Genomic DNA, 8,785 nt, shown 5'->3' on the forward strand with positions numbered 1-8,785 from the left:
CTGCCCAACTTTTGCCTTTAATGACAATTTTTAAATTTTCCTGATTGTAAATTGTTTGGTATACATTATTGTTTCATAGTTTTATTGTATGCTGCTCAAAGTCCCTTTTTCATGAAATGAGCAGCCATATAAATTTGAAGAATAAATAAATAACCCCTCAGATATTTGAAGGCTACTGTAAAGTCTACTCTTAGTAAGGAAGCAACTTTCTCAGTCCTAGACAATCAAAATAGTCAAAAGGTTTTATTTCTTTTTTTAAAATTTCAATTTAACATTGTGAGGAATCATAGCCATCGTTTTGTTATCCATGAGTTAAAGTGAGTCTGAAATAAACTTTCTTCAGTTCCAAGCCTGTTGATGTCTATAGAAATGGTATCTGTTAAACTAATCACTTAAACTTTGGCATCTAAGATTGACTTGGTGAGATCTTCAGTTATGCCAGAGTTCAAACTGAGATTTGCTGGATTGTCAAGGATATCAGTGACTGAGTGCTTCATTTGAGGAGGGAGAACCCCCTCCTGTGCTTGGAGGAGCCTGCAGGGCTGTTATTTTCCAATGTGGAACTTCAGTCTTGGAAAAACACACACACAAAAAAACCAGGATCAAGCTGAGATGAATCATGGGTCAACTGGATCCAAAATTCTCCTGATTCTCTGGTTATGTTCCTGAATCAGCTGCTAATCAATAGTAATTTAAGATGTCAAAGATTTTTTTTTAACATTCTTTTTTATTCCGCCCAATCTGCAGGAGCCCAGCGGGCCATTGGAATTTGTAAAAGCTCTGATGCTGAAGTTCTTTGAGACAATAGATCGGCCTTTATTTTTAATCTTATAAGTTGGTTTGTGTTTCCACTGGCTAAAAGGAACGATTAAAAAGCAATTTATTCAAAACAAAATCTTTTTTTTAAAGCCCCACGTTTTCCCATGAGGAAATACTCACACAAAAAGCGGGGAAGAGGGTGGGAAATGAGGACTCAAACCCAGTTTCCTCTTCCCCCAGTATTCTGTTGTTTCACAACCTCTTCCGCTGCTATAGCATTCCCGGGATGTGCAAATCTGAGTAGAGCTTTGCAGAGGGCTACTCTGCGTGGGTGTGCACTGTCTTGGGTACTCAGTGCTAACCTGTTCTGCCCCACTGTAATTATCCCCCCAGGGTCAAACTTTGCAACAGAAATTTCCCCAGAATCAATAGCCTCAGTGACTCATGGAAACTCTGTGGCCACACCTTTGCAGTGTCGAAGGCCACTGGCCACAGGTGGTTATCCTGTGTCAGTGACCATGTTCCTGTGTGATCCCATATAGGACAGGGCAGGTGGTGGAGTAGAACACATCCTGCTCCCCACCTTTTTGGAAGCCTCAAGGCTGTTTGGCATGTGGAAAAGGTATTCATTGCTAAAGAGGGCATTTCCTCTTCCCCTCAATTGTTTTCTAGCTCACAATTGTTCATTCAAAAAAAAAAAAGCAAAAGCGAACGCGTTGAATATAGAGGGGCAGAAGACGGGTACAACAAAACTTGGCACAGCTAGGGATAAAGGGGACAGAAGGATCCATGGAAATTTGCTGTCACTCTACTCATTAATTTCGTACATTACTTTTTATCAGCATGGCTGAAGGCAAAGCTCTGGAAAAGTTCTGGAAGACAGATAAGAGCACATGCAAATGCCTGTTTAAAAAAAAACCAGGAGAATATATTCAGTGTAAATAATATAGCTAGTTCAGTTTGAGCCACTTTAAGCTTCTCCCTTGGCATTATCTCTCCCATGTTATCCAAGCTTTAAGAAGAGGCTCTATTCAATTGGTTAACTTGGATTGAAGGAAAGGCCACAGAAGGGCCAATCTGAGGACAGCCATTTTTCATGGTTATCACATTGCAGTGTATGTTGCCCTTGTTGTGACCGGCAGAGGTAAAGAGTCCCTCAAGGCCAGATTCTCTCCTAGAGGTTCCATGCACCTCTCCATGTTGTTGGAAGTGGATTGCTGTTGTATTCTGCCTGAATGTTGTTTTGACTTGGCAGTAGGGCCACCTTCCAGTAGTAAAGGAAGGCACAAAGATTTGGCTTTAGATAATCTAGGTTATCATTAATAATGTGCAATCTTTAGCGTAGGATTCTAATAGAACAGTGGCTCAGTCAGTGGTAGACAGACAACTTTCTGCTTTCTCTTTCAGCTCCTGTTGGAAGCTGACACATATATACATGTATATTACGCTAGCTACCTCTTCTTCAGTTCGTGTTCCAAAGGACACAGCATCTTCCATTCAAACTTTCTTTTAGAGTATGTGTCCAGGGGGAGGGGCATCAGGAGCGGGAAGGGGGATTTTAAAAAATCAAGATGGCATCTGCAGTGACATAATTGAAGCCCCGTTGTTCTTTTTTACAGGTAAGGCATGTGCAAAGAATGTAAAAGAAAGGCTGGCTATGCCTAAATTCCTTATACTGGGGTTACAGTATTTGCACCTGGAGTCTGAAACCACTCATGGATTTGTGCCATTCTTGTATGAGCCCTTGCTGCTCTCAGTCTGCCCAGCTGAGCCAGTTTTCTTCCACTTCAGCTGCTGCCTCTTTGCCTTTTATCTTGCCTATCTTCAGAGTTTCTCCTTACATTAGTAATATTTGAAATTAATCTCTGATCCTTCCCATTCAGGTGTTATCTCCGGTCCCTTTCTTTACCTATTTTCAACATGTCAATATTGTAAACCGTCAATTTTTAGCTTAGTTTGCTTTTTGCCTTTTGGGCTATTTTTGTCTGCTTCATCTTTGACGATGTCACTGCATTCAGTTTAGAAAGACTATTTATCAGATTGAATACATTAAATATACTCTTCACCTTTACTATAGATTATAATACTGTGGAATATTGTTGAGGTTGCATCTTATTGATGTGGTTATTTTATTTGCTTTCTTTAGTTTAAGTTATAGTTTTGGAAGGTACAGTTCATATTCTGAGCCTCAGTTGAGTTTTGATTTTGCTGTCTTAATAGAGGTTGTTCAACTTTGCCTGCGCAGCCAGTTCTCACTCTGATGTCAGTGTTGTCTATCTAGTGATATCTATGTGTAGTGTTGTCTTTTAGGTTGTTGGAAGAAGATATGAATTATAAGTATTGCATTTTTCTTTGCAGAACTGTTTGTCTGTTTCCTACTTCATTTTGTACATCAAGGCCAAATTTTCCTACTATTCAAGACACCCTTTTACTTCCAATTTTCCAGACTCTATAATTAGTATATCTTTTTTTGGTGGTACGTTGACGTAGCATTGCAAGTCACCATAGAACCATAGTCTGCCTCTTTTTTCCAGACTGAAAAGGTTCACAGATTGAAAAGGATTCAGGAGATGATTTTATAAACTGCTACCTGAGAGACACTATATTATCAGTGAAGATACCTGCCAAAAAATATTTTTTAAAAAAACCTCTGAGGAAGATTCCACCCTAATATACTATATTAGGTATATTAGGAATAAGCGGCTTATATTGAGAAATAGATTACTTGCTAGCATTTTTTTTAATCCTGTCCCTTTCTCCTTAATAAATCTTGCTAAAGAGACTTTACAAGCATCAAGCTCGGGGAAAAAGAATTACTTTTTGTTTCAGACAGAGGTCAAGAGTCTGATAGCATCTGTAGTTACAGCATAGACTTGGATCATCATAATGTTGATTGTTTTGCCTTGGTCTTCAGTTGAGATCATTCTATCATTTCTGTGGATTGTATCCAAGCACTGACTATGAATTGCATTTATTAGTTACATCTACTTCATTTCTTCTATGACTTGTTTTTTCTGCAATAGATCTAATGCTCCTCTGATGAGAAATGACTAATTTCAGACCATCAAAGTTTACTGATTCTGAATGTCAGTGTTCAACTTGAACATTTCACTCCTGATATTTCAGGTACTTACGTTTTCAGCATTAAACTTTCCTTTTTTTTCTTCCTATTTTAATAGTTGAACACTAAGCTTCCTTCTTGCCATATCACAAGGATCAGTACCTTTTATATTTGCCTTTCGCTCCTTCCCTGTAGCTCATTCAATGCATCCAATGCATTCCATCCGAGGATTCATCTTCCATTGTCATGTAGCCATTTTTTTAATTGTGAACTTCCATTGGTACTGTATAGCCAAGCCATTTTGCCACTATGAAGTAAGAATCATCATAAATGTAATAAACATATGTTAATCTTAGAGATGAAAATTATGGAATACATGGGAGTATATGCATATGTATATGTATTGGTCCATGATGCTTTTAGTTGAGTTATTTATTTGTAACCTGCCTTTATCGTTTTTACAAAGAACTCAAGGCGGTGAATTTATGCAATACATCTTCCTCCTCCGATTTTCCAAACAACTTCTTGGAGCACTCATTAACATTTAAGTGTGCTCTAGGCTTTCCCAAAATTGTGCACTTTTGTTTTAGAAAACCTCTGCAGATGCCAGTTCTGAGACAGACTTGCAAAGCTCTCCCGAATCATAAAGCAGAATTAGATAAAATTAGAAGAATCCTTCAAGCCACGGATTCAAGCCTTTGCTCAGCCCAGAAATCCAGAAAAGGCTTCCTTCCCTAAAATGGCTGCTAGCAGCTGCTTGAGCATATCCAGCAAAGGGGAGATCACCTCATCTTTTAGTATTTGCTTCATGGCTGTGATGGACTCAGTGAAGCAGCAGTTTCCCAGGAAGGAGGGAGCACATTCAAAGGAGGGGAGGGGGCGAAATAAGAGGCAACCCAACCCAAAACTGGGTAGGGGAGAGAAAGTTAGGTTAGCCTCTTCCTAGAATCTTTCAAGGTATATCTGTTAGGGTGAGAGTAGCAAGGGTTTAGTTTGGCAAGATTCTGTTTCTTGAATGTAAGCAAATAAAAAACAACTTTCACCAGATTGTTGTGACATATTTGGGCTGGGCTCTTACCATCAGCCATTTCCTATTATTTAACCAACATCTCCTTTCTTGGGAAACACCCAACCAGGCAGGGGGGCAGGGGAGAATGACTCAAGCACAGGATTGGCCTCAAAACTTTGCACAGTGACAAGAAATCTTGAACTGATTCCCCTCAAGCTCCATAGAACCTTATCTATCTATTCCCAGGTGAAGGCTGGAAAACTGGGGAGATTCCTGTATAATAGGCAGAATATAATAAAGTAGGTAGCTTGAACCCTATACATGTGGATTTGGTTGCTTGCATCTACACCCTTATTCCATGTCCTGTATTTTTGGACTCTAAAGATTAAGATATCCCTTCAGATATGGAAATAGCACTATCAAATCTCTTTCCTCTTTTAGCATTTTCTTCCCAAAGCCAAAGATATTTATTTGCCTCACTTCAGATGTTCAGATCTATTCCACATGTGAACAGTGGCAGGTGACCAGATTGCAATGAAGAAACCTCTATTTCTTCCTCATTGTATGAAGGCTTTAATGCTTGAGGAGAACCTTTGTGGATTATCAGGAGAAAAGTTGCATTCTACAACATAGCATGAAGTACCACATTCCTAGCAAAGTCAAGTGCAGAGCTTGGGAGTCAGTATGTGTGATGTTCAGAGGATCTGATTGTCACTTAAAGGAGACCAAGGGAAATTCTCTTTCTCTGCCTTTCCAAAGCTTGGATTGCTTCCAGACAGGAAGTTAGTTGAGAAGAGAGCTTGAATTAGGACTCCATACAAAACAAAGACATTTTTCTCCATAAGAATTGTGGAACTCAAAAGCTGGACAAGGTCATTTTCTGAGATCAATTTCTGTGCAGCCCATCTCTATCTGCAATTGCCTTGTAACCTACTCAATACCCCCCATTTCCTAAATGCAGCAAGATGAAGCATTGTTCCCAGGCATCCCCCTTCCCTTGGCTCAGGTACAGCCTTTTCTAATATCTCCAAAGAAATTGGCTTTCTCTCTCCTCTAAGGGATAGCCAGCCAACCAAAAACCAGGCAGACACTGTCCCGGGGCTGCTTTCCAACTTTGCATTCTGCTTTCTGAGTGGCCAATAGGGAAAAGAGAAAGGCTGCTATGCCATGAACGTGCCTTTCTCCATCATTATAGCCACAGCCTTTATTCCGAAGCCATCAGCCTTCTCCTCCACTCCCTATTTAGCCTTCAATTACACATTTGAAAAGAATCTGTACAAACATGGCTTCACTCAGCACTTTAGCACTGTTGAATTTATTTCTGGCTTTACTGTCTGAGTTGAGAGGGGAAGCATGCGAGGCTTGCTCAGGAAACAAGCTTCAAGCGCCTGAGAAATAAATGGTGTTGTGTGATATGAGGGGACAATTAAAGTTTGACACCAGTTTTGATATTGGAACATTCATTTCCATATGTTTCACCTCTGACCTCTGAGTTCCAGAACAATTTTGTATCTCCTCCAACTTTATACGGATGAAACTAAATAATATTAGTTCCTTCTAACATTACTTCACTTTCTCCTCCTTTTCTTCTTCTTGTATTAAGAATAATGTCTTCCCCTTCTATAGACCTCAATGTGTGTATAGTCGATGTACAATGGACCTGTCCTAAATATACTTTCTCTCTGTGTATGTAGCTCAGGATTGAATTGTTGGTCCTTGGTGCTTCCAGATCTTGGTTTTCAACTTACATACTTCTCATTACCTTTCCTATAAGATAATAAAAAAAATATCTCCTAGTACAAAGTGTTAAGAAACAAGGAGACCTATCCCTGGCAAATAAAGTTAAATGGAATGTGTACAATTCTGTATTTCAACCACATATTTAACCTTGAGAGTTTTTTGTTTTTGTTTTGCTTCCTTGGGGAAATTGAGAATTGTATCTAATTACATTGTTTTGCTTCCTAGAGTAGCCTCCTCAACCTGGTCTTCTCTTCCTTTTCTCTTATAGTGGAATCTTTGGGGAATTCTGGAATTATCAGGTTGTGGTCCCAGCAAATCAGAAAGGCACCCATTGGTGAATGTTCTCAGCGTAGAATAATTCTTAGCAACTTAATTAGATCATTAAAAACAATGGATAACCATCTTGGTCTATCAGAAGCGGGGGAGCTAAAATGCACAATTAATCTAATTTCATTTGTCCTCGAGTATGAGTTTTCAAGAATCTTCATCAAACTGTTACAAAAAGCAGGAGGCAGGAAAGAAATGAGCAAATGCAAAATTTAGGCTGAGTGTTACAGCCATATGTTCTGTGATTCAGCTGGTGTTGCAGACACCATTTATCAATCTGAATTGCAATTGGTGTCAAGTTTCACCTCATGTTTAAGGACAAAGCAAAGGCTTGCTTTCCCAGCTGTAAAGACACAAAAGCCATCAGGCCCCAAATCTATTTCTGTTTGAAAACAGAGGATTTTAAGATTGTCTAAGTTTGGGTTGGGCTTACTGCAAATACAAACTAATTGTCTAATAATGCAGGCAGAACAGGCATAGAAACAAACAATGAGGCAATTTTGGACTTCATGACTCCTAAATACCATCCTTAAAAACTTCTTGGCATTTAATTTGCAATCCATCTTTTAATGATGAAAAGTGAAGGTAGGACATTCCAGAGCTCTGGTAATAACAACTATCCTCCATCAAGTTGTATCCAGGAGAGAAAAGTGGCATCAGCAAAATATCACTCCATTCCCAAGTAGCTATATATGTCCGTGTTTAACAACTGGCAGGGAGCAGAAGACTGCATCCAAGAAAGCAAATCTCACACTGTCCTGCCAAAAGATCATAGCATGCAAGAACCTCTTTGAACCTTTCTATTCACTGAAATCATCATCAACAAAGATGATTAGGAGACTGAAGGTTAACACATATAAAGAATGACTGCTGGAATTGAGTATGTCTAGTTTAATGAAAAGAAGGACACGATAGCAGTGTTCCAGTATCTCAGGGGCTGCCACAAAGAAGAGGGAGTCAACCTGTTCTCTCAGGCAGCTGAAGGCAGGACAAGAAGCAATGGATGGAAACTAATCAAAGAGAGAAGCAACCTAGGACTAAGGAGAAATTTTCTGATAGTTAAAACAATTAATCAGTGGAACGACTTTCCTCCAAAAGTGGTGGATGCTCCAGCACTGGAAGTTTTTAAGAAGAGATTGGACAGCCAATTGTCTGAAATGGTATAGGGTTTCCCGCCTAAGCAGGGGGTTGGACTAGAAGACCTTCAAGGTCCCTTCCAACTCTGTTATTCTGTTATTCATCATCATCATCTCTAGCCCATATGTAGACAACATTGCTTTGTGGTACATTGAGAAAAGTGTCCTAAACTGCTCTCCCAGGGACATTAGATGAGGTCAAATTCTCAAAATTTCCAAGCTGGTGCAACGAGGGATTATAAATAGCAATAAAATGACAGCACTAAGTGCAGAGTTCCCCTCCTGCAGCAGACAAAATAATTCCTCCAGGCCACAATTGATTATTGCTGCTGGCCTCCTTCCTTGTTTTCCATTCCTTTTTGGAGGAGAAAAAAAAGAAGAGGAATGGCTGAAAACATCGCACAACTCTGGGGGTAAAAGCCTAAAAAAAGCAAACTCATAAGAAAGACTGGGATAGAATTTGAGGGAGATCTAAATCATATCAAATATAAATCAAAACTCCAACTGCATTAGAAATAAAGTGGGCAAGTTGTGTTGCTTTATCTCCAAAGGAAAAAAACAAAACAGAAAAACCCATGCCATCATGGAGTAAGAAAAGGGAATCAACCATCAAATTATCTAGGACAGAGGGCACAACTGAAGCTTCATAGCTGCTTATGATCCCCCCAAGTTCTTCTATTTTCTTTAGAGTCTTTCTAAAAGTGGCCCCCAATCTCTAATTTTGAAAATGAAGTGGAGAAAAATTAAATGCAT

The sequence above is a fragment of the Vipera ursinii genome (genome assembly GCF_947247035.1).
Source record: "Vipera ursinii genome assembly, chromosome: 1".
Taxonomy (NCBI): Eukaryota; Metazoa; Chordata; class Lepidosauria; order Squamata; family Viperidae; genus Vipera; species Vipera ursinii.